General features: G+C 33.6%; 1 protein-coding gene across 1 annotated transcript in view; it reads right to left on the reverse strand.

Moving 5' to 3' along the window:
* The window catches only part of LOC129229252 (protein gustavus-like), a 39,181-nt gene extending 18,508 nt beyond the window's left edge, over window positions 1–20,673 (reverse strand). Inside the window, exon 1 of the mRNA XM_054863519.1 lies at window positions 20,488–20,673. The gene's annotated coding sequence lies outside the window, so the exon portion shown is untranslated. The remainder of the gene's footprint in view (window positions 1–20,487) is intronic.
* Between the last annotated feature and the right edge of the window lie 5,776 nt (window positions 20,674–26,449).

The raw sequence follows: 26,449 nt of genomic DNA on the forward strand, positions 1-26,449 counted from the left end.
GGCAACGACTAATTTCCGATTCGCGAGTTTTCAATATAGTAGTTGATTGTTTGGATGCAATCAACTACTATATTTATACAACTTTGAAACTGCGTTTCAAAGAAAAAAAAAGGGGGGGGGGAATATAATAAGGCTGTAAAAAAAAATTAAAAAGCGACATTTTATGGATATTGATTCAGATTAAAAGCAACAATTAACAAAAATCGGAATTGCGACAACGAACGCTTTTCAAAAATCGCTGTCACAAAAAGAAACCTTTTCATACTCGTGCAAAATAATTAGATTTCGGAGTGTAAGTGTAAGCAGGGGTGCCCCTCCCCCTAAGGGCAAGGGCACACCCCCGCCCAAAAATGAGAAAAATACCTCTCAAAATAACCCCCCTAAAAATTTCAATGGCGCAGTCTGCGCCTTGACCCCCCCCCCCCCCCCGTGAGTCATTTTCCTTTCCTTTTTGGAACGTTTATTTTCAAAATAAATAAATAAAATAACAAAATGCTCTGAATTTTCTCTGAAATCAGTTTTGGTTAATAAGCATATTTTTATTATTGCTGTGTGAAACGTGAAACAGACACGATCAAGACTCAAGATCGCCACTTGCAACGTGGCGACTTAGTTTCTTATTTTTTTGAAAAAAGAAAATCAAACATTTATTCTAACTGAACTTTTCCTAAATGCATATTTATGATGCAAATAAAAAGGCATTAAATAATTTTTTATTGGAATGAACAAAGTTCTATTTTACCCCCCCCCCCCCCCCCCTCCTTTGTACTTCAAAACTCGGTGACACTGTTGAGTACAAAGTGTTTTCAGTCTTGTGGTCAATTATAGAATTTCTGAGTCTTGAAAATTTAACAGACCCCTCCTCCCTCCCCCGGTTTTTCCAAGAAGCTGAGAAAGGAGAAAGAAGGAAATAATAAAGTGGGGAAATGGCCATGACGTTCTCAGAAAAGAGAGGAAGCGTAGAAGGGAGTGCAAATTTTAACAAACGTCAACATCACACCTTAGAAAGTTATATTTAAATGATAAGAAAAAGAAAAACCAAGAAAACTAGATTTTATTCCTTGAGGATCATTTTACCGTCAAATCGCCTAATGCTACGTGCCGTCATGTCTCAGATTTTGCCCATTATTTTGTTAGATACTTTTATTAAGATAAGCTCAAATTAGTTTTTTTGAATTAAAATTAGGTTTGGAGATTTTTTTTTTTTTTTTTTTTTGATTTTTGATCACTTTGGAAGTTTTATGTTTGGTAAGAATTTCGAAAAATCTCCCTAATTTCTTCATTTTTTTTTTCAACTAATTAAATTGAATTAGGCATTCAATTTCAAGCTAATACTTTTCTCTTTCAGTATAAACAACAAAAAGCATTCTGTGAATTGTAGGGTGTTGCCACTACTTATCTAAAGCAAGTTTTTGTGCTTTTTCAATTAGGAGGTTTAATAAGTAATATCTCCTAGTATAAATAAAGCATGCACTTGCTACGTTCAAAACAAAAAAAAAAGGGCGTTTTTTGTTGGTTTGGAATTTAAAAAAAAAAAGTTTGTTTTGCAGAAAATTTACTTCAAATACAAGTTTCCTGTAACTTTAAAGCTCTTTTAAGCTTAAAAAAGCCCCAAAACTTTTGAGAACAATTAATACTGGAATGCCAAAGAAAAGAAATTGATTTGTATCAATCGTTAATCGTTAGAAAGGTTCACTTTGGAAAAGAATTGCGCAAAATCTTGTCAAAAAAAAAAAAAAAAAAAACATTTTGATTGAAAATATATTAAATATAAAGAACAATATAAAGAAGAATAGTGTTAAACAGCATTTCTAATTGCTTTATTTTGCATTTTTTTTTTCTGACATTAAAAGCCAAAGGAAAAAGAAGAATTAATGTTGAAAAGCTTTCGTAACGTGATTTGTTTGGATTACATAAACACTCTCTTACATTACTCTAGTTTAACTCTAGATTTCTTCAAGGAAGATTATTTTCTGTGATTGTTTTAAAATCTCTGAAATTGATTTTGAAATTAACAGAAATCCTGACTTTTTCCTCTTTTAGTAGAAAAAGAATTGTTCTATATGTCATCTTTTTAAAGAGACCCCCCACATCAGCTCAAACAGAAGGAATTGAAGAAAACCTAAAGTTGCTTTGAAATTAAGAAAAACAATGCAAAATAACTTTTAATTGAATTAAGATATAGAGTAAATTTTGAAAATAAATGCAGTCGGCATACGCATGCTTTCCATTTAATGCTTTATAATCGACAAAAGCTATGTGTTGATCCACTTTCAAAGCATTAGAAGAATGATGCGTGATATGACCTACAAACTGTGTTGCTTGCATTATGAAAATAATGTTAATAACTGCTTGTACAAGTGTTGGGTACAAAACCAGGTTATTTTTAAACTATAATGGCAAAATTATTATTAGTTCAGAGGTTTCATTTAATTTTGCAATGATTACATTGTTACCTAAACGATCTGGTTCACTCAGTCTGAAAAATTGATTTATTATGAACGACTGTGAAGAAAAGTTGAAAAAAGTAATTTCTTTTCGGTAAGATGTACCTGGTATGAGTACAAGTGATTGTTTACATTATTTTAATGCTGCAAACAGCACAGTTTGTTGTACACACATCATACACATCATTTTTCTTGTGCTTTTAAAGTGAATCAGCATATAGCTTTCGATGATTACAAAATGTTACATGAAAGACATGCTTATGCAGACAGCATTTATTTTAAAAATATACGCTACAGTTGAGTTCCGGCTTACGCAAGGGATGCGTTCCAAGACCCTTCGCGTAAGTCGAAATTTCGTTGTGAAAAAAAGGTATGTGTAAAAACTTTTATAAATGTATCCAATTATTTTAGACACTTGTAAACAACCCCTCAACTGTTAAGAAACATTTCTTAACTATACATTACTGTTTCTTACAGAAAGAACTGAATGTTTACTTATATTTAAGAAAAAACGTTTTATTCAACATTAAATACTCCTGCGATGCACAAAATCAATAATCAATGGAAAAGAAAGACATAAGATAAACCAGCATACGGTGCGTACACTATACAGTAAGAAAAGCAAGTACACTATAGTTGTGCTGTACAGTAGATCCACTAATGGTATTTGTAACTTAAAAAAGTGAAGATGATAATGTTTATGCTGTGTGATCTAACCGTTATCTATATATGGGCAATTCCACCGTTACGGACGTAACAATCACAGACTTTAAACACTCATAATTTCAATTTGGTTTCATAAAAAGCTACAATTTTTTTTTCTGTTGTATAGTTGGGTGTTATTAATGCTATCAAAAATTTGGGTGCAGATTGCTTTATTAGAAAAAGTAACAAAAATTAAAAACTGCCTGTTACGGACGTAACTCAGAAAACAGCAAAATGTATACATTGTCATACAATTGCCAATATAACTGTGAATTATTCATAGATTTCTAAAATTTTCTTTGAAATACTTGTTCTAGAGATTTTAAGCTTTCAAAAACCATAAAGTTTTCATGGATACTGTTTGTAAAATTTATGATAGAAATTTATATATTTGTTACGGACGTAACAAAAAAGTGTTACGGACGTAACATGTCTGATATACTAATTGCACAAAGCAAATAAAAGCTTATGTATACTAATAATTTTTGTTAAGAGTGCATTGGTCTAGATTAACACATTATTTTGACCATTTAAGTTACACTTTAATAGTTTTTAAAGATTTGGGGAGGTAGGGAGCAGCCCCCGTCCATATACCACCATGTAAATAAATAAAAAATATAAATTGGTGCGTCATAAAAAGTGAAATTATCCAAAGGGAAATTAAGCAAAACAAAAGTGGAATTATTCAGTTGCAAATAAATTTTTCAAATTTTTAACATGAACATGGAGGGAGAGCGGGGGGGGGGGGGGCTTCTACAAGGAAGAACTTTTACAGTTTAAGAATTTTCGATGATTTTTCTCTATCTCTCAACAAATATATTAACTGCCAAATTTCTTTTAAAGTTTAACGGTTGCCTTTGATTTCGATCGCTTTTTAATAGAATTGGCACGTTTTTGCCAAAGGTGGAAAAAAAACTGTCGAAACTGACATTGGAAAAATGCATTTTGGCCAACATTTGCCTAAGTAATCTAAATCTTGCTTCAAAACTAAATTTGCCTTATCTGAGGATCAGATGTAGCTAGTTTAATATTTAGTATTTTTAACTCTAATCTAATTATGCTTTTTAATTTAAGTTTTAAAACTATAAAATATTCAACACATCAATGAAACAGTAATCTAAATATTTTTTTTTGTGGAGAGTAAATAACAATAAAAAGTAACTCAGTAACTTTGGTTTAAACTATTAAACAGGACAAATTCTTATCTCTAAGTTAGTTTTTAAATAAGAAGTAATATCAATTTGGCTATGCTTTCAGAATGATAGAAGTTTGAAGCGAAAAACTATAATTAATATCTGTAATATAAATTTAAAAAAAAAAACCTTTATTGATAAAAATTACGCACAAAATGCTTTGGATTTCATCATGTTAAATGATCAAGGAATTTTCACAAAAATCTGCTGGGAGAACACTATTTTTTTTTGTGTCATAGTGCATTGATGAAGCAAAGTTTAAGAAATTAAGGAACCCTCTAGAATATTTTAATGCATGTTATTAAGCATTAATTGCTAATCTAGAATTATTAACACCAATTGAATTAGGATTTGGAGGACAAAAAAAATTTACATTGAGAGGAACACCTCAGAGCAACAGTAGGATATCTTGTCTTATTCCTAGGATTACATATCTTAATGTTGCTCTGAGGCGACAATGTGTATTTCAATAATTTTAAAAAATAAAATTAAATATCCACTAATTTTTATAAAATTTTGAAAATCACAGTATCAGAAGTTTTGTTATATCATATTACATGTCATACCCTATATTTTCATTGCCTATCCTGTATTTTTTTTCTTTTTAATTGAAAATATACATGTGTTACGGACGTAACGTACTGCTTTTTGTTACGTCCGTAACAAAAAATGTTACGTCTGTAACGCCATTTTTTTAAAAACTAAAGAAATTCTAATGTTTTAAACTATGGTAAACAATTACTCTGATGAATTGCTAAAAGGACAAAAAAGGATTTCTTTCAATTTTGATTTTTTAGGAAGCAACAACAACTTTTGCTAAATTTTTGTTACGGACGTAACATTGAACTTCATTTTTTAAAAATTTTAATTGCCTAATTTCATTTTGAAAAAAAATAAAAATAAATGCATGTTATTATAGTATTATGTTAATAATTTAAGCTGTACTGCAATTAATTTTGTTTATTTTTATTTTGCTATTAGAAATAAGCGTTTGAAAATGGAGTATTTTTTTCTGATTGTTTTGAAGACCCGACTATCGTACTTCCAACTAGGAAAAAATTTATTATTTAATTTTTATTAAAAAAGCAATGCAATATTCTGAAAATACACATTGCAAGCTTTACAATGATGTATAATATAGCAAAATAACTGCAATATGAAATTTTGACCTACTGGTTTCACTTTTCATGGAATTGCCCATATATATAAATGGATGTTGGTAAATTTGTTCCTTAAGATCTCAGAAACTACCCGGCAGATTTGGATGAAACTTTCACCGTTTGTTTTTTTTGGCACTGGGAAGGTTTATAGACCAGTTCGAAAAAAATCCGATTGATAGTTTCTTTTTTGATCTAATTTAAGTCCCAATTTTCGCATAAATGCCCCAATATGACGGTGAAAAATTATGTGCACATATTGAAATTATGTGTCCATCGAAAGCCCTTATTTTTCTGCTGAAGATGGCATCTGTTAGAAAGTTCTACGTTGTATAAAAAACGAGTTATGAGCTTTTTTTGTTCCATGTTCGAAGGCTTTCCTCAACCCAATTCATCATTTAGTGTATCATCTCAACTCCCAGTTCATAGCTAGAATTGTTGAATATTTCTGCGTTTTGTCTGACTGTTTGAGGCTTTTCTCAAGTCAAATCTTAAAGTAACGTTTTTTCACAAGATTGACTGATAATAAATGGATTTGGCTGATCATTTTCCCTTTAAACGGAACTTTAATGTAATTTTTTTTAGTCTTATTATTTATGCTTATTGGAGACTTACTCATTATCCAATCAACCAACAGAAATACCGCCAAAATTTTTGCAGAAAGATTTCAGTAGCTGATACATTTGGAAGTTTTTTCAACTGTTGCGGTTTTTGAATCCAAAGACTGCGTAAAAATGTTTGTCAGCTTTCACCATGTAAACAAAATATCGCCAATCAAAGAATCTTTAAAAACTTTTTTTATTGTAAAATAATCCAGCAACTAAATTAGATAAATCCATAAGCAGCACAAAAACTTCCATTATTGTGACTTTGTACACAATTTCAAACAATCGCCAAATTTTACTACTTATTTTGGAAACATTTTGGATAAAACTGTTTAGCAGCATTTTATGGTGCCAAAATTATCTCAGCAATCTGGCGACAATATATATCTCTGTAAAGAAAATTAGTAACATACCGTTCCACAAAGTAAGGAGGGGGAGCATTATCGAAGGTATCCCAAAACAATTCCTGCAAATTTAGCAACAATTTAAATCGCACCAAGAGCCCACAAGAATTGAATTTTCCGAAAATAACTAAAGCAAGTATAAGGGAATTACGGGCGGCTACATGTTTTTTAGCAGTTCGTGCTGCAATAGCCATACAGAGAAGGTTTTCCATGATTTTTTTAAAAGAAAAGTATTAACAGATAATTCTCTTTCAACATGTAAAGTTTAATTTCATATTTTGTAAATTTTTCAAATTTGTATATGCTTAAAGGTTGGGCTTTTGTTTCTAAATGGGTACTATTTTGTTCTTCACACACATTATTTTTGTTTTATGAGTAAGGAAGAAGCTAGATTTCTAATCACGTAAAAAAAGTGTGTTTTGAATTTTTTCACTGAAAACAGAAAACAAATGCAAAGAGCAATTATTACTGACCCAGGCAATGCCGGGTGTTTTTGTTAGTTCTAATATATTTTGAAACAATTGCTTCAATAATTCTTTTATAAAGTTTTCATCTATGGCAATACCCCCTTTTTTCCTGGTTCACAATAGAAGAGCAGCTTCCAATTTCATAAATTTTTGTATTTCACTAAGATATTACCCATAAAATAATAGAAATTAAATACTATTTTTTTACGGGTTTCCCTTTCTTGAGATTTAATTGTATGTATGGAAAATAGAAGATTCACTCTTACCTAATTGCCGTGCTTCCTTCGTCGCATTTTTTATTTGAGATTCAGTGTTTCGAGAAGCTTTAGCTTTCCTTTAATTGTCAAAAACTTTAGATGAAACAGTGCTCTTAGGTGTCATTTTATTTCATCAACTTTCTCATTTAGAATGAAAAAAAGAAATGGAAAATAAGGAGTAGTTATTTGTAAAGCGATGTTTAGAATAGTACGGTGTGGGAATTTTCGCTCTCAGTGATGCAAAAGGGATAAAGGTCTGTTCATGGAAAAAAAATTATAGTTGCCAATTACAAAGCCAATACTTACACACCACAATTCCCCACAGAAAAGTTTCACTTTGCGGATGAGGAATTCGCATTAGTCGTGAAATTCTTTACTGGTGAAAAAAAAAATCACGTTGACGTTGTAGCCACATTTCGCGTTGACGTTGTAGCCATTTCGTGTAAGTCAGATTGCGTTCTAGCGGGAGTCGACTGTATTACTTAATTTAATTATAAGTTATCTTACACTGTTTTTCTTTATTTCAGAACAGCTTACAAAGTTTCCTTCAATACTTTCTGTTTGAGCTCTTTAAAAAGATGGCAGATGGATCACATTTCCTTTGCAATCAAAGATCAGAATGTTTATCAATTTTAAAATAAGTTTCAAAGAAATTTTAAAATAAGTTTCAAAGAGATTTCAAAATATACTTCAATCAGCAAAACTATGCTTCAGAGTAAGCTGGAATTGGGCTGCATGAGTAATGAAAACAGGGGTAGAAGTGACCGACTTGTCACATATAGGACATTTTCCGCAAAAAATATAGGACAAATATAGGACACATTATATGAATAATTTTGCTATGAAAAAAGAAATAATACATATCATATATTATTTATTTATTCTTATCAATGATTTTGTTCAAAAAAAAAAAAAAACTTACATCTGAAATGACTTTTCTGTAGTTGAAAGAATAATTTTTGAAAAAAAAAAAAAAAAAAAAAAAAAAAAACAGTGTACTTTATAGACGAAATAATTCAACAAAATTTGAACAAAGAAAATTTTTATTTTTTCTTCCTCACTCATGATTCAAATACTAATTCCACTGTTCTTTGATTTTATCTCTAAACTGAACCCTTTAACACTTGTATTAAGAACAAACAGAGCTTAAGAAGGATCCTCTTGACGTTTTTCAGAGTCTTCTTTATGCTTGAATGTTTTAGCATGCTGCCTCAATTGCGAAAATCCACTATTGCTTATGGGCACTGAACAGTTGCAAAAATGGCAAAAAACGGTAAAATCTTTTTCTTTTTTTTAGTGCACAATGCACCAAAATTTGTAGAATTAATGTCCTCCTGGTTCAACAACAACAAAAAACGGGAATATAGGAAATATAAGACATTTTTCAAAAATATAGAAAATATAGGACAATTTTGATGCTTTTCTTGAAAATATAGAAAATATAGGATATATAGAACTACTTCGACCCCTGTGAAAAGTAAGAGTGGAGGATCATTGTCAGGTGTTACGTAATCTCTAAACAATTTCAGGTTATAAAAACTTTTCAATAGTAAATCTTCTTTCTGGCTTGCCTAGTGATTGCATGCTCAGAGAGTGCTTTTGACAGACCTTATCAAGTAACCTTTCCCTCTCTGAGCTATTGGAGAGATGTTCCTTTATCTTTATATCATAACAAAAGTTGCACTTTCTAGTACACTGATGGTTCTAAAATGAACAAGAGCACAGGGGCTGCAGCTTCTTGTCCCAGAGATGGCATTGAATACCCTTGGCCCAGGTTTATGCCATCCTGATGTATGCAGTATTTGCTGGAATTAAGGCTACAGAAAGAGATGTGTTCACATCTGCTCTGATCAGGGTTGGCAAGGTTTTGGACACTAGAATAAAAACCACGGGTGGACAGGACCGGTTTCACCGTCCTATCCAAAACCCTTGCGTCTAAAACTGTCCACAACTACATTTTTAGAGAAACTGTATTTTGTGAGAAAATATCAAAAACAGAACAAAATGTGTCAAAGTTATGTTTTATATTGAATATTTATTCAACGTGAACATTCAAGTATAAATATACACGTAAATTATTTAAACAGCTAATTCTAATCTAGTTACGAAGCAGTTGAATCGTTCATTAAAAATATCAATTTGTTAGCATGAGTTTTCCTTAATTTTTCATAATAGTAACCGAATTTTTGACATTTTATGCATGTGTTATGTTATATAGTGCCAGGAGCGGATCCAGACAGAATTCTCGGAGGGGGCCATTTGAAAAAATACGATGCTTTGGAAAATTTTTGAATTTTATAAATCCTTTTCTTAACAAACGTGTGAATATATCATGGCCTAGTGGTATTCCTCAAAGTGGTATTCCTGTAATTACTACCCGTGTTCTGAGGAGACTGTATAGGACTTCTGATTTAAGAGGAAGCTGGTATGAACCAACCGTAGGTATAATATTAACTCTGAAGTAAAGGGGGTCTGGGCGTTTCTATTTCGGAACATTTTCGAATTTAAAACTTTTCTTAAAAACGCATTTTAGACGATCTTTGGTGATGTTAGGGAAGAAGAGGTTCGTTGGTGCCCCCGTCTTTTTTTCGAAATAGTTGCCATAAGAATGCAGTTTAAGACGATCTTTGATGATGTTAGAGGGAGGAGAGATTTGAGGGCCCATCTAAGGAAAATTTTCTGATTTGTATTCTTAGAAATGCATTTTAACTGTCTTTCCTAACATTAAGGGCTTAAGTGTGATCCCCTCTACCCTCCACCCATTTTTCAAAATTGAAATCTTAAAAATGCAAACATTATCTCCAATAATGTTAAGAAGAAGGAGGTTTGTGGTTTCTCTGGCGGATTTTTTTTTTTTTTTTTTTTTTTTGCTATTGTAGAGCCAAAAATGCAGTTTAATACAATGGTTTTGTAATGATACGTGGAGGAGAAATTTGAGAGCCCACACCTAGAAATTTATCTACTTTGCAGTCTTAAAAGAAGAGGAGTGGTGTGGAGGGTCGCATATTAAAAAATGAATAAAGAATAATTACATAGCACTGCATAAAGCCAGGTTAAAACTTAAATCTAACTTAATGCGCAATCATTAAAAATGCATAACTTTTTATCGGACACTTACTAACACAAATCCTTTTTCTTTCCCCATGGGAGAAGTAAACACATCTAACAAGACAAGCCCATTATACTAAACAAACCCAAATAGTTGGTATACACTTGATATTTTTGAAATTTTCGTGGGGTGACCATCAGGGTTGCCAGATTTAAGAACAGTAAATACGGGACAGGCTTTTAGGAGTGAAAGGGGGGGTGGGGGGGGGGGGGTTGAGGTAGCGGTAATTACTGGGTATTTTTAAGGGGTGCTTTCCAACATAGAACGTCTCTTCATGAAAAATCTGAAAAAGTCAATCGTAACAAAGCATTAAACCTTACAAAATGTCGCCAATCAAAGTATAAAAATAGTTTTCATCGTGATTGACGACGCATGCGCAGAGTTTTCCAAAATTATATAATATAAATTGAATATATTTCCAAAATTAGTCAATGAGCAAAGTGGAAGCAATCATTCGGCTCCTCATGGTCTGCCGCCAAAACAAAAACCAAATAAAACGAAAATAATTTTTGCGATTGTTGCCACATGATTTTCTTATTGCTTTTTATTTCAGATTTTTTGTTTTACTTTATTTTCTTCCCTTAAAATAATGTCTCGCTCTGTAAAATATTGTTATCAGCTAGAATACGGGACTTTAGCCGTCCCGTATGGAAGTTCCCCGGGACAATCTTTTAAAATACGGGATTGTCCCTTGAAATCCGGGACGTCTGGCAACCCTGGTGACCATGCCACCCCCCCCCCCCCCTCTGGCATTGTTTCCATTCTTGTTAAACTTCACACGAATTACAATGAAGTTTTTTTTCAATTTAAGTTAGAAAAGAGGGTTTAAAAAACTATACTTGGAACTTCCTCAGAGTGGTTTTCTGGCTCCCCGGCATTTTTATATTCTTGTTAGACTTTCGAGGAATAATAAGGATTTTTTAATATTTAGCTCCAAAAAAAGGTTTTTGACTATTTTTGAAACTTTTTGGGTGGCTATGGCCTCGCTCTTGGTTTCCTTATTGTTAGACTTTGAATGCTTATAAGGGAATTTTTTTGCATTTTTGCCCAAAAAGGGGGACTTTAACTATTCTTAAAACTTTCTCGGAGGGGGAAATGGCCCCCTCCCTGGATCTGCCCATGTATAGTGCAATAACTGACTAAAATGCAATAAATCACAATTTTTTGTGGTTACAGAATGTATTATATTAAAAATATAAATAAAAAAAGGAAATTGCACAAATTTAAAAATATAAGTGCATATATTTAATCATAAATTTATTTTTCTCTAATCTATGACTTAAAAAAGAATTTTTGTTACAACATCATGAAAAACTTATATGCAAAAACCATTAAAAAAACGGAGCTTTTTTTTTTTGCACCCAAATATTACAAATTTAATAATATTCCCTTGAGTTATAAATGGAACTGAAATTAGTTGTCTTGATAGTATTGTGAATTTCCTTTTATAAGTCTACCAACTTTTATATAAGGAAGTTTTTATGTAATAGAGTTATTGACAATTTTTTAAGTAAAATATTTTTACAAGAACATTTCAGAGAAAAATATTATCAAATACAGTAAAATCCATCCTAACAGACACGCCTTTTGTGCTGATAATAATAATTCCCAGATTCCAAGGTAAATAACATTATTAAACCCCTGCGCTGTGGACACCTCTCTATCGAGAAAAAAAAATATTGGCCTCATTAAGGTTCGTATTAAAGGGGTTTTACTGTACTTATTTGTTAAAAATTATAAGTTTCGGACAGTGCAAAACTCAACCCTGGCTCTGATAATGATAACCAAGCTGCCTAAAATGTGTTAAATAAGGTTGTAATGACATCCCACATTGTTTGAGAATGCTATATAATATGCTATGCACTCTCATGAAGCTGAATAAAATAAGGTCACTCTCAACTGAGCATTCAAGTGTGAAAAGTAATGAAATAACTGAAGACATTGCTAGAAAAAGCTCCAATACTTCTTTTGTTCATCCTGAATTAGAAACAGGGATTGCAAAAAATCTCATAAGGACTGCTGTTTTTGATATTTGAAAAAACAGTATCATAACAGGCATGACTCAAAACAGCAATGTCAAGCAAAGGAACTAAAAAGGAGTAGCCCTAGTATTTGGGCAAAAGAGTTCTTAAGTCTGAATAGAAATACTATTAGGAAGGCAATTGGTCTTTTCACTAGTCTGAAAAGCGATAGTTTTGTGCAAGGTAAATTAGATAAAAATGGAACAACGTTTAAAAGCACAAAAAGGATAAAAAGTTTTTAAAAACGCAGACATGTTTCGGAGGCAATAGCCTCCTTCCTCAGTGCGAAATGAACAAATGGATGAATCAAGGTCAAGGGAGAGTTTAAATGCGTAACCGGAAAAACATTGACCAATCAGCTAGCAGCGACTGCTGAGAAGCAGTCCTCTGGTTTCTCCTACCTTCTCAGGAATGGCTGGCCCAGTGGCTTTCACCTTCTGTAACAGCCTCCCCTCTCCTGCCTGCGCCTGTTGCATTTTTGTGCATAAATGAGTGCACCCTGCCCCCTTACTGCAGTGTCGATGGGTTGCAGGAACGCTTCCTCACCAGTCGGTGGGTTGCAGACCCGCACCCTCAACTCCTCCAGCAGCAAGGTTGCTGGTTCTCTCCCTTAAGTCAGTATCTGGCTCCGAAGGAGCTGGGAACTGGGCGGTGGTAAAAGGTCAACACACGAACAATCACCCTGTACGAGTGCAAGGCAAATTACAACGAGGTTTCGTCCGGTTCCTCGAGGGAATCGTTTAGACATCATACAACCCAGACACCATCTATCCATCCACATGGTGCCTCACACCTAAGATTGGGTGTCCATTTTAGTCGCCTTTTACGACATGCATGGACTATGTTGGAACTATTCTGCTCTAGTCACCACACGGAGTTTTAGCCCATAGACTTAATGTTAAAAACACCACTGCAACGGCCACTCAACCCTTCTAAAGGGCCGCTAAATGGATATGTCCATTCCATCTTTCAGGGAAATCTATTCACTTTCTATTTTTAATTTATAGCTTTTCAGTTCAAAGAGGAGAATTCTTCTCGGCCTTTAACGAATTCTGATAATTTTGAAGTAAATATGTCACTCATGTTTATTTTATTAGTTGGTGAGTGTGTACCATGGGAGCAAGTTTGGTGAAGTGTCCAAGACGGAAAATATTTTCAGTCGCCCCCCCCCCCCCCCCCAAGCATGCATGCTTAAGGGAAAAAAATATGTATAAATGCTGTAGATTTTAACTATGCCAGTTTTGGAATCTTGGTTTGATTTGTATTTTAAGATTTTGACTTTTCTAACAACATGAACCTAGTTTAAATGGTAATATTTAAGCGTTTTGATACCGTAATTTCAAAAACCTAACAGTCGCCAAAAATGGGGGGTCTGGGGGCTCACCTCTATAAAAGTTTTTTAATTGAAGTCCAAAAAACGCAATAGTAGGCAATTTTGGTAAAGTTCAGGGAAAGGAGGTTTAGTGACTCTCTTACATCATTTTTTTCAAACTGATAGTCCCAAAACCACAATATTGGGCGAATTTCAAAAATGTTAGAGAAAGAGGGGGAACGCTGTGGGCTCTCCCCGAAATTGAAGCTTTAAAAACGAAATTGTCCATCTTTCACAACATGTTATACCCTTTTTGAATGCATTATCGAAGGGATGAAGTTTAGGAACTCTCCTCCGGCAATATTTCGAAATTGAAGTTACAAAAACGCAATTTTAGACAATGTTGAATAATGTTTACGGGTAAAAGCGTTTGGCGCTTACCGCCATTAGTTTTTTTACGATCGTAAACATTTTTATTGCAGCAGTAAAATCGCTTGGGACATAACATTTTCACTTAAACAACATGAATCAGTTCTGATCGTTTACCCATGGTAGCGCCATCAAACCAGAAAAGAAGAAAATGAGGGGGAAGGGTATAGGCGACTAATGATATAATAAAATGGTACTATTACCCCACAGTCTTCATTTGAAAAATAATTCTTTTATAAGATAGCAGGTGGTGAAATTAGCAATAAAAAACCGCTTCAGAGAAGTAGATATATTTTTTAAACGAGGTACTTTCCAATATTCATTAATTTAAAAACAAAATAAATAGGGGAACTGAATCCTCACCCCAGGGAGGGCCTCCAAATCACAACCCTCTTAAGGCACTAAAATATATTTCAGCTTCGAAAAATTTTCGGAAGAGAACTTCCAAACCCCTTCCTCTGAGTTCACCACAAATATCCTAAATTTGCGTTTTTAAGACTTCAGTTTCTAAATTTTTTTCTAGGAATAGTACCTATATATATGACTTATGACCGTCTAAAAGTTTTAAAACTGTAATTTCTGAAACTTTTTGAAACAAGCTTCCTACTCCCTTCCCCCTTCAGTCCTCCAAAGATAGCCCAAACCAGAGCTCTTAAAATTTCAGAAACCAAAACATTTCGGGCTGGGCGGCAGAATATACCCACCCCCATTGTGTTTACTGAAAGCAGTGTAAGTTTGTGTTTCAGATTTATTTTTCTATTGAAAAAGCAACTCCCCTCCCTATATTGCCAAAGACATCCCAAAGTTTCAAGACTTCAATTTCGAAAATGTTTCGAGAAACACCCCAGAAATCCCTAACTCTTAACTCACTCAAAAATAGTCAAAATAGCATAGTTTCAGCATGGGGAATTCTTTCATGCGCCCCCCCCCCCCCCCCGCAAACTCCATTAAGTCATTTAAGTATAGACTCAACTTCCTTAAGTCATGTAAGTATAGCCTCAAATAGTTTTTAATACATCAGCTACAAAACATTTTCCAATTAGAACACCAAAACCATCTCTCATAAATTCACCAATGATTGCTTAAACTAGTGTTTTTAGGACTCCAGTTTTCGATTTTTTTTTAACCTCCTCCTCCCCACTTTTACATCATTAAAACAGCCTAATCATTTTGACTTAACTTTTAATAATTTGCAGAGCAGAAATCCCGAACCACTCCTAGCTTCAAAAATGGCTTTCAATTCAGTTTTTCGATATTTTATTCTAGAGCCCTTGAGTAACCCCCCTCCCCCCTCTTAGATTGTCCAAAATATAAACGTTTTAAGACCACAGTATCGTGGGTTAATTTTCAGACTTATTCTTACTTATTGCAAGAGCAGCGTTTTTTCCCAAACTCGTGCTGCCGTTATTTTCTTCTTTTCCCTTCGCGCTCTCTCCCCCCCTCCCCTCCATATTTCCATTCTAGCGGGTGTTAGATTGAAAGACATTGGAATTTAGTGATTCCTCAAGTTTTAGAATATTTTACCAAAAACATGTCAAAAATGCAGAAACAGTTGCCCATTGGTGTTTCAAACCAGCTTGAAATTTTCCCCCGATTCTTTCCAAAATTCCCATTTTGACTAAAATCTTCAAAATCCCTGATAGTTTCCGTTTTACCTGGGATGGTGAACGCCCTTTGGTATGGCATAAACATTTCATCCCATCAGCAATCACTCTCAATCGGCGATTCAGATTCAACTTTAAGACATTTTAAGAGCGCACATAATTTTCATTTATGCATATAAAGTTTGCAAAAAAAAAAAACGCAAATGAAGAAAAAACGAAAGGATGATAAAAAATGCAAGAGAAAAGACTAAATTTTCAAGTAAAAGATGTTTAATTAAAGAAATTTGGGAGAATAGCGAGCAACTTCGCGGTCTGCAGTTGGAAGGAAATAACAGAGCAACCTAAAAAAGGTCAAACCGCGCGAGTCTAAAAGTCACTCCTTCAAAAGCACGCAAACAAAACAAGCCCATGGTTATGTAAATTCGTGGTTATGGAACGGTCCAGTAATATTAAACCATATTTTTCAAACACTCCATTTTTCTTTTTAAGTAAAAACTGAAGTCATCGAATTTCTTTCCGTCTCGACCTCCGTCTCGGAAATTTTGTCCAAGACGGAAATCCATCCTAAGACGGAAGGTCGTGCACCCATGGTGTGTACGTGTAATCTATGTGTAGCAAGCAACACTGTCGGGGATCATTTTATGAATCTAAAACTACACATTGAAATTCTGAGCAATATGAATGCAAAAAATTGTCGAGAGAATTAATAGAGTACAATTTTGAATTCTTTTCAGCACAAAACAGCAATGAAGAGCTTTGATAATTACACTGCCGACTGAGAGAGTCATTTTCTGGTTAACGAGTCAGTAAAAATAAGCATTTTTCAATCAAATCTAGCATTAGTTTTAAAGTGGTTTAAATTAACTAACCAGTTAATTGTGTGTAATTAACCTCTTTTGAGCAAATACATTTTTATGCCTCTCAGGCACTAATTCGGCCTCTGACAATGAATTTACGTTTTGTAATCATTAGCAAACTAAACCTTCAATTGAAATGATTTTGAGGATAATAAATAAAGTCATTGGAAATTCAGATGTAATGTCAAATAAATTGGTTAGAGCAATTTATTTATCATTTTGAATTCAATTTTAAAAACAATTGTTAGAGAAGATTAAAAACTTAAATCACAAATTGTATCCTTTCTTCGAAAAATGTAAACAATAATTAAATAATATACCATTTTCATTTTAGAATGGTCTCAAACTTCCTACTGTGCATGTGTCTTGCTTATAAAGTTGGACCTCCATATATCGAAGTAGTATCGCCGGAAAAAAATTTGATATGTAGAAATTTCGATATTTAGACACGATCTTAGTTTATCATAAAAATCTTCTAAAACATTAAAAATAAAAGTTAATTTTCGTGCATAAAACTCAATTTCTAATTTATACGAGCATCGCATTAAATGAAAATTAATAATTGAAAAATTAACAGAAATTAAATTTTTGTGCCTTCATACATCTTCATTCCTTCGGCAATTCTACTTGATCCGCAACATGAGGGGATTTCCGTTTTGACAATGTAATAGAGAGAAAAGTACAAAATCAATCTATTTAACTTTAATGATTTTCCCTGAAGCTAAAAAGACTAGGAAAGATAATCAACAGACAAAAGGGATAACTTGAAACTGATTTGACAGTGTTAATGGTTACAACTAAGATTTGAAATAAACTTGAGGAGATTTAAGAACTCTAGAATGGAACAACGACCTATTTACATACCCCTCAACCCCAGATTCCTTATTTGAGTTTCGAGGCAACCGTAAGCGAACATAATTTTCTCCCCTAATTTTCATTTTTGATGAGACAAAGAGTCTAAAGTGGAAAAAAAATCTACGAATGTCTGGAAAGTTATTTCGATACATAGAGATTTTTTCGATATATAGAAACACTTTTTCTATGTAATGAACATGGAAATTTGCTGGGATTTCGATATATAGAAAATTTTGATATGTGGAAGTTCGATAAATGGAGCTTCAACTGTATAAAGTCTATTATAGAATTATATTGTAACTCTAACGAAAACCCACCATCTCTCAATGGCCAAAATTTTGCGGAACAGAGAGGTGGCCGCTCAAAGAGGTTTCACTGTATTCCAAAATATATTTGACAATATCTTACTGAGCATATTTTTATCACCTGAAATCTTTTTATAAATTTTGCCACATGATAAAGAAGGATTTTATCTAAAGCTAGCACTTAATGTTGAATTGGTTTTGATCAATTAAAATTTAAAATAGTACCAACATACTGAAATAAAAAAAAAAAAAAAATACAGGCACTTACAACATAAGAAAATGAGACTGAAAATGAAAAGAGCAAATTAACCCGAGGTGAAAAAGTAGGTCATAACAGGGGACGTAAGGTCTGGGAGACCGTTCTACTTTACCTTTTTTTAAAAAATCATGTAAGTAAGATAAATTCCAGTAAATTCCCTTAAATATTCTTTAGTACTTTTGTTTGCACAGTAAAAAAATATTTTTGAATTTTGAACTGAAATATACATTTTCCAGAAAATTTAACAAGTGCCTGAAGATTTTTCGAGATAAATCATATGTTGCAGTAAATACAGTTCGCTACCTGCTTAACCATGCTCTATTTAACAACTTTCTCTATTTAACGAAGACGTTTTACAGTCCCCCAGATGGTCCACTAAAAGCATTCTATTTAAGGACGCTTTCTACTGAAGGACGATTTTTTGTGGTCCCTTGAAAGTCGTTAAACAGAAAGCCAACTGTAATTTACTGCTCGTAATAAAAATGAATCTATTATCAATCAATGATTTTATTTTAGTTGCTTAATATGTACAGGACATTTTAATACCAGAAAATTTATTATATCACAATCACATACGAGAAAATTTTTACAGCCCTTTAACTATTAGTATTTCACGTCGTATTTCCAAGAATAATTAAGCCTTTATTGTCCTTAGAACATCATTGCGTAATTTTTGTAAACATTTCAAACAATTCTGAACCTTATCTAGAATATTTTTCATTTCTTCCGCATAACGTGGATAAGATAAATGAACCTATATCCGCGGTTCTATTGTTAAGAACCATGTCTACTACAGCCGAAAATTCTAACACTGAAGGGGAGGTAGTCTCACAAACCCCTTCTAAAGACTGCAATGAAATTTAAACCAGTTGCACTCGCCAAAAGATGCTGATAAGCAAGGCAGTTGTTCAAGGTCACAAAACAAAAAGCTTTTGGGGAAAAACTATTCAATTGGACTGAAAATAAAATAGGGGTATGGGATGAACTTTTGAGTGATCTGCAAGATCGCACCTCTCCTGTTAAGGGTTAAAATACCTGCAGTACAAAAATACTTTTATTTAATGTTTATAAATAAAAATACACCAAAACAATAGGCATGTCATTTAGTGATAAACAATTTGATGCTTGGGAGTATAATATAATCAAACAGATATAAGATAGGAAAATATGTAATGCCCACAGATAAGAAATGAACTTGGAACTTTTCATGCTCTCTTGCACTAAGTGCAGAAAATCTAAATATATGCTTCAGTAATTTGCAACTTGTAATCACAAACATCAATAAAACATTGTTTTCTTGTCAAAAATAGTATTCATTGGAAATTTTTACTAAAATTCAGGACAAATCAGGAAAATAACTTCATTTTCAAGAGAACATCAAGATTATTCTGATGAAACCAGTAAACACAGTAGGGTTTGGCACTTAATTAACTTAAAATGTTAAAAAAAAAGATGATTTATAGGTACCAGTTGAGTGGGGGGGGGGGGAGTTAACCTTTCCCTTGACAAAAAATTACGTTAATCATTATTCCCCCCCCCCCTTTCCCCATTTAATTATTTCTGCGTCTGCCCCTGTTTAACATTTAAGTTTAAGAGTAGAGTGACTTTTTTTTTCTTGTAAGAGTGGCATTAGAACTGCAGTCTATATAGTGCTGCTTTTATATAGTTTTACTTACTTTTAACTTTTCATTAAAAAACTTGATATTCTTTCGGAGAGCTAATTAGATGATAATTGTTTCTCATTCTATGTCAAGATTTAGAAACGAAATAAATGTTTAAATTGAAACTTTTATCTTTAAAATTAATCTAAATTTCTCACGTTAAAAATATCAAAGACAATCTAAACAATCCAAAGCATTTGTGTGTGTGAGTGTTTTTTTATATAATTTGAAATAACCTTTATTTTAATCACTTCCATTCTGATTTGTTTGGTCTTCAATTGATTCCAAATTATTTTAAGCCTTTTATAAAGCGATGTTTTGAACCACCAACGTAAATGTGTAAATTAAAGTCTTAGAGTTTATCTAAAAATTAAGACTTAGCAATTATATTTTCACCGATGCTATTGCAATAATTCAATCCCAAAATTGGTCATTGAAGGAAAGTTGATTTCATTTTCGATGCAATGAACTACTTAAGTGAATGACTATTTCCTTGTTCTTGCGTATGAATGACCTTAGACATTAACAAAGGCCTGCTCATACATATAACATCACTTTTTGAATAAATGCACTGAAAATCATACATGAATCTTGCAAAACGTACAAAAATGGGAAAATAACGCTAGATTAATTAATGAAAGAAACGTCAATTAAGGAGTTTACCTCACAACCTACTGTCACTACTACTTCGGACAGAAAAATTTTGCGCTACGAATTACTGAAAGAAATCAATAATCTACCAGCAAAAGGAATATTAAAACACATAGATAATAGCATTTAAAAAGAGTTTCAACTTTTCTTTTTCATAAAACAATGAAATGCCTTTGTATATCTGCTTACCTTTAATATTGACTGACATATTTCCTACTCAACTGCATCTTGAAGTATCACATCAGTGGCTAGAAGAGAAGATCCGTTTCACATGGCTACACCGAGATAAATATTAGGAAAAATAGGGAGATATACCTACAAAGGTCTATAAAAAATAACATATATTATTTTTTATGACATGCAGGAAAACATACACACACAAGATGGCGTCAATTTTTCGGAAGTCATGTGACTTCTTCATGCCAGAGATGCCAGCATCGAAACAAAAACTATGATCGATCATGCGATAATTTCACCAGAGGGACGAAGCGAACGTCCGAATGTCCTGTGTGGGACGTCACGCATCCCCTCCCCCCCCCTTTTTTTTTTCATTTAACACATATATACTAGCACAGTCACGATATCCAAACCGAAGCTATCGCTCGTGTGTCTGCATTCAGAATTTCTTTTCCGGGGACGGTTCTTTTATTTCTGTGCCTTTCTCCCTTCCAATTTCTATATACTACAACGTTTAGATTGCGTTTTTAAAAATTATTACCAGGCACTATACCACTATTATGACAGGTTATGGATCAATTTTAAGTTAAACGTAAGTATTTCACTCATAAAAGGCAAAAAAAAAAATAAATAAATAAAATAAATAAATTGCATTTTTACATTGTTTTTCGCAATCACATCCCCACAATATCGTGCCGTTAACTATACGTCATTGCCGTATATCGTTTCATCTACCGGATATCGTTCATTGTTTCTACTGTATAGCGCGTCATCGTCAAGATATCACGAAAAACGACATTTTACATAATTGTTTATAATAGTCATATTTCAATGCTGTACCGTTATTTTATGGATAAAATAGAATAAATATCAAATAATCCAGTTTTATCAAAAAAAAATTTTTTGAAATTTCACCCACCTCTCTCATCGCGACACCATGACGCTTACGTTATGGTAACAATGACTTGTAAACGATATAGGAAGACATCGTAACTATGCGCAAAACGATGTGTGCACAATGACGGCTGCGCTATCGTTACAATGACGCGCAACGATATTATCACAATATAGCACGCTCTGTCAGATTGGACATCGTTTTATATCGAGACCCGATGACGCATCGATATAGCATTGGTAACTTTTACGATATCGTCGTACGTCGTGTGCTAGTAGGGATGTGTGTGTGTGTGTGTGTGTGTATGTAGGCATGTGTGTTTGTGTCTGTGTGCAGGCATGAGTGTATGGGTATGTGTGTGTGTATGCGTGTGTTTGTGTGTAGGATATGGCCGCAACCTGGAGACAGTTTTCGCTAAAGGAGCAACCTGGAGGGGCTGGTCGAAGGTGGTGCTGCAGAGGGAGGCGGGGGGGGGGGAATAAAATCATAGGAATTCATAACAATCAAATGAGAAAAATAAGCAATGTGATTGCTCAAAAAAAAGACGAAGGGGGGGGGGGGGAGCAAAATAAAAAAATATTTAACTATTTAGGGAAAATTAAAGATTTATGCTATTAAATTTCCGAGGAAGGGGGTTCACACTCCTAAATCCATCCTCTGAAAATGGGCCTTATGTATGCGTTAAGGGGCCATTCATTAATTACGTAAGGGTCCCGAGGGGGAGGGGTGTTTAGAAAAATCTCTATATTCCCTTACTGTGGGGGAGGGGGGAGTCAAACCTATTCTTACGTAATATTTTCAAAGTCGATATTTTATATTAGAAATCGCGGGGTCAAGTGATCTGACAGCGATCATACTTCATTTGCGTCTATAAGGTAAAAAACGTATTTGAATGAGCTGTTTTTTATTTGTTTTACAAGGAATGAATAGTGTAAAATATAATAAAAGAGAAAAGAATCGCCTTATGTATGGCATGATCTATTTTTTATTAGTATCGCATCAAATACAAATAACAGATTTTTTAAAAAAATACTAAGCACTTTTCAAAATGCATTCAAAAGGAAAAATAACTTTTCAGGGTCAGAAAAGACCCTGAAAAATATTCCTTTGGTTTTCGAAAATTCCAAGAAAATGAGACCACAAACGAATAAAAGTGCGTTTCAAGTCATGAAGAGAATTTCTTATCATTATCTAGCTTCCAATCATAACTTTGAGTTGTAAAAAAGCAGTCGAAAACTTTGGTCGAAAACTATGAAATGAGTAAAAACGACAACAACGTGCATAAAGTACAAATAAAGTAATAAAATAGAGTTAAAAACACAGCAAACAGCTGTTTCGGGGCTGTCATATGCAAGCCCCTTCATTAGTGCATAAAAGAAGAACGAAAAGTCCACACAATGTAGACCGAACGACAAAATGAAGAAAAATGGAAGGAAGCAAAGTAAATAGACATGGAAACCGGAAACACATGCGTCACAGAACAGCAACGACACCTACAGTGCGGAAAAACGTCACAAAAAGAAAAAAGTTTTTAAAGATAAGATTTCCAAACACTGGGGAAAGGGGGAGTACTCAACAAATCATTAACTATTGAAGCAGAATTTTTACTTTCTTCTATATCTAATATATAGAAGAAAGTATTGGATTCGTGCAAATTTTCGAATTTCGAATTTTGACGGATTCAAACGTTTTGAGGTGTGGTGAGTCCATTTCGACTATTTTTGGAAAATGTCTGTCTGTCTGTGTGTGTGTATGTGTGTCCGTGTGTGTGTCACGTCTGTGTGTGATCAGTTTTTTGTGGCCGCTCTACAGGAAAAACTACCGCATGAAATCGAACGAAATTTGGTACACATATGTTCCCCTATGTGAACTTGTGCCTATTGGTTTTTGGCGCGAATTCCTCCAAGGGGGGTGGAGCAATGGGACGTTTTTTGAGTTACGCGTGCTTGCTATTCCTCAGGAAGTAACTGGCGGAATCAAAAAAAAATTTGGTCCATATGTTGCCATTAACAGGAACAGGTGCTCATTCAATTTTGGTGTCAATAACTCAAACGGGGGCGTGAGCTATAGAACGTTTTTTGTCGTCAATTGTGACTGCTGTATCTCAAGAAATAATGAACGGAATGAAAGAAAAATTTATCGGCGAGTAGCCCTTAGTGGGTATAAGAGATGATTTTATTTTGGTGTCAACAGCTAAAAAGGGGGGGTAGCGCAATCGAGCGTTCTTTTTTTCCATTGTGAGTGCCCTATCTCAAGAAGTAATGCTACGTTCTGGTTGAAATTTGGAATATATGTGAATCCATATGTAAACAGGCTTTGGTTCAATTTTGACACCAATCGCTCCAAGAGGCGTTGATTTTTTTTTTTTTGCAAATAAAAATAGCTTTATTAACGCAACAATAAGAAAGATAAATCGTAATAGATTGTCGTCTGCGTATTTCTCGTGATTTTAATTGTATGGAAATGATCGGAAATATTATCTCAATGATTTAAAATTTTTAACTGTTGCCATTTTATGTTTGTTAACAAATAAAATATTTGTAATTAATTCAAGCAAGGCTTTTAAAATAACTTTCAATTTTCGCTCTTTGCTTTGCTTTTGCAATAATTCAGACATTGGGATGGTCGTCAAGTTTTTTGCATGTGTAATTTTGTTTTTGTTGGGAATATTGCTTCCTCGTCAAGCATGGGGAGGGATCAGAAAAAAAAGAAAAATTTAGAAGAAAGTTTCGTGATGGCCACAACATACTAGTTCCAAATGTAATAGGATTCCCAAAAATCTAAATCATAAATCGAGGAACACCCATGGCACCCACCTTGGCAGAAGAAAAGTCGAAAATATGATTGAAAGACCAATAGTGTTGTGTAATCGAGGAACGTTTTAAATCTTGCTTCTTGACATAATTTTCATGTTCCTTAATACGGAATTTAAGAGAACGTCGGGTCTGTCCTATGTATATCATTTGACACTGACAAGAAATACTATAAATGCCCCATCGGTCAAGTTCAGGAACCGGGTGTTTTTGTTGCGAAAATTTAAGTTTGTTGACAGGGGAAAATGCAACTGAAAAAATAAACTTTTTAAAAATTCTTGTGATTTGAAGACTGATTCTTGAAAAAAAGGGTAAAACAACCAAGTTAGAATAATTCATCTTACACAGTGCTTGATTTTTATAAGTTGAACTGATAAGTTTCCTGTGTATGGTGTCAATGATGTCAGTTGTAAACCCCCGATCCAATGCAACACTTTTTAAATAATTCAATTCTGCAGCGAGTAAATTGGAATTAGAACAAATCGTTAAAGCCCGGAAAACAAAAGTTCTGAATGCCGCTAATTTTTGTTGAGGGGGATGAACAGATAATTTATGTGGGGGAAGAATGACTGCAAAGGGTTTACGGAAAACAGTAGTGATAAAATTATTGTCTGAACGAGTGATGGAAACATCCAAGAAAGAGAGATGATTGTTAGATTCCATTTCAAAGGTGAATTGAATATGTGGATCAATACAGTTTAAAACCGACAAAAGACTATCATAGTCACGGAAAGACGAGTCCAAAAGAACAAAAATATCATCAACGTACCTGACGTAAAATTTTAAATAATTTAACCTCAAAATAGTGCATTTAAAAGTCGCTTAAGATTGGACTCAACGGGTTCATCGCGAGACCCTCGATCATTCGGAAAAAATAGTTGTCGAAAATAAAAGTATTTTGTTTTAAGCAGGAACTAGTTAGCTTACACAATTCATCGATCACAAAACAACATCGATCACATCCGGAACTTGACCGATGGGGCAATTATAGAAGGAACAATAAACAAATGAGTACAGCCTGTAACAGGATTTTTCGCAGGTTGTGTTTGGAAGTAGCAAAGGAAAAAGTTTAATATTTGAAGCTATATTGCCGAATATTTGAAGTGTAAAATTGTTTAGTAACATTCAAGGTTTTTATTCAGTCAGCATCTTTTTACTCTTTACAAGCGGAGTATATATACTTCTGTAACAGTTACAAAAAAAAATATTTCTCGCGTTATGCCTTTTTTTTTTCTCATTTATTTAACTATAAAAAGGTTTACCTTGGGCTTCTTACGCATTATAGCATTTTTTTTTTTTTTTTGCAATCAGTTCCTAGACACAATATTATCTAACTGGAAAGACAAAATTTTGTTCGGTTCTTATTAATTCAAGAGCATGAAGTTTAATTCGTAAACAGCTCTTAGCTGTTTTCAGATTTGAATTTGTCACACTTATTTCTTTACCATGTGAAAACACATTTTGTGTGTTTTGTCATGGGACATGTATAAAACGTGTAGCCCATGTCATCCCTAAAGTAACACTTGAAAGAAAAAAAAAAAAAAAAAAGAAGCATCCAACACAACATGGACCTCAGAAGGATAGGACATCGACTGCGTGCAAATGAAAACAATAAGCAATCGTGATTGCTCAAAGAAAAATAACTATAAATCTAAAAGATTGTTTAAAGAAATGCAAAATGGATGGCTAAAATTCCCAAAATGGGTGTCGCAGGAATTGATGAGGGATGCTGCACAGTATCCGTGGTATCAATATTGTTTTTAAAAAAGAGATAGATTAGGCATTAGGGTGTCCTAAGAAAATTCTAATTCTTTTATTTGCGGTGCCGCGAATCAAAAAAGTTTGGGAACCTCTGGTTTACAGCAGGGACGGGGGAAGGGGCGGATTTAGAGGGGGGCCATAGGGGCCATGGCCCCTCCCGAAGCCTTGTGATTGTAGAAAAAATTTTAAGGGAAAAAAAAGACAAAATATTATGAGATATAACAAAATTTAATGCATGTATTTTACTGGGAAAGAAGTATGGGCTTTAATTGGGGGATAAATTATATCGCTATCCTCAAAATAAAATTTCTATTTCCAAAATATTTTCTCCATCTTTTACATCATTTCTTGATTCTAACTACAGATCCTTGGGCGATCTCTAAATGTTGCGGTTCTCAGAGTATACCTATTGTTCACAAGACCAAAGAATGCCTAAATTTTAATTTTTAAGGCTTTAATTTCGAAACTAGGAGGAGAACCCCTTTTCCCATGCCCTTTCACAAGC

This window comes from Uloborus diversus, chromosome 9 (assembly GCF_026930045.1).
Source record: "Uloborus diversus isolate 005 chromosome 9, Udiv.v.3.1, whole genome shotgun sequence".
Classification (NCBI taxonomy): domain Eukaryota; kingdom Metazoa; phylum Arthropoda; class Arachnida; order Araneae; family Uloboridae; genus Uloborus; species Uloborus diversus.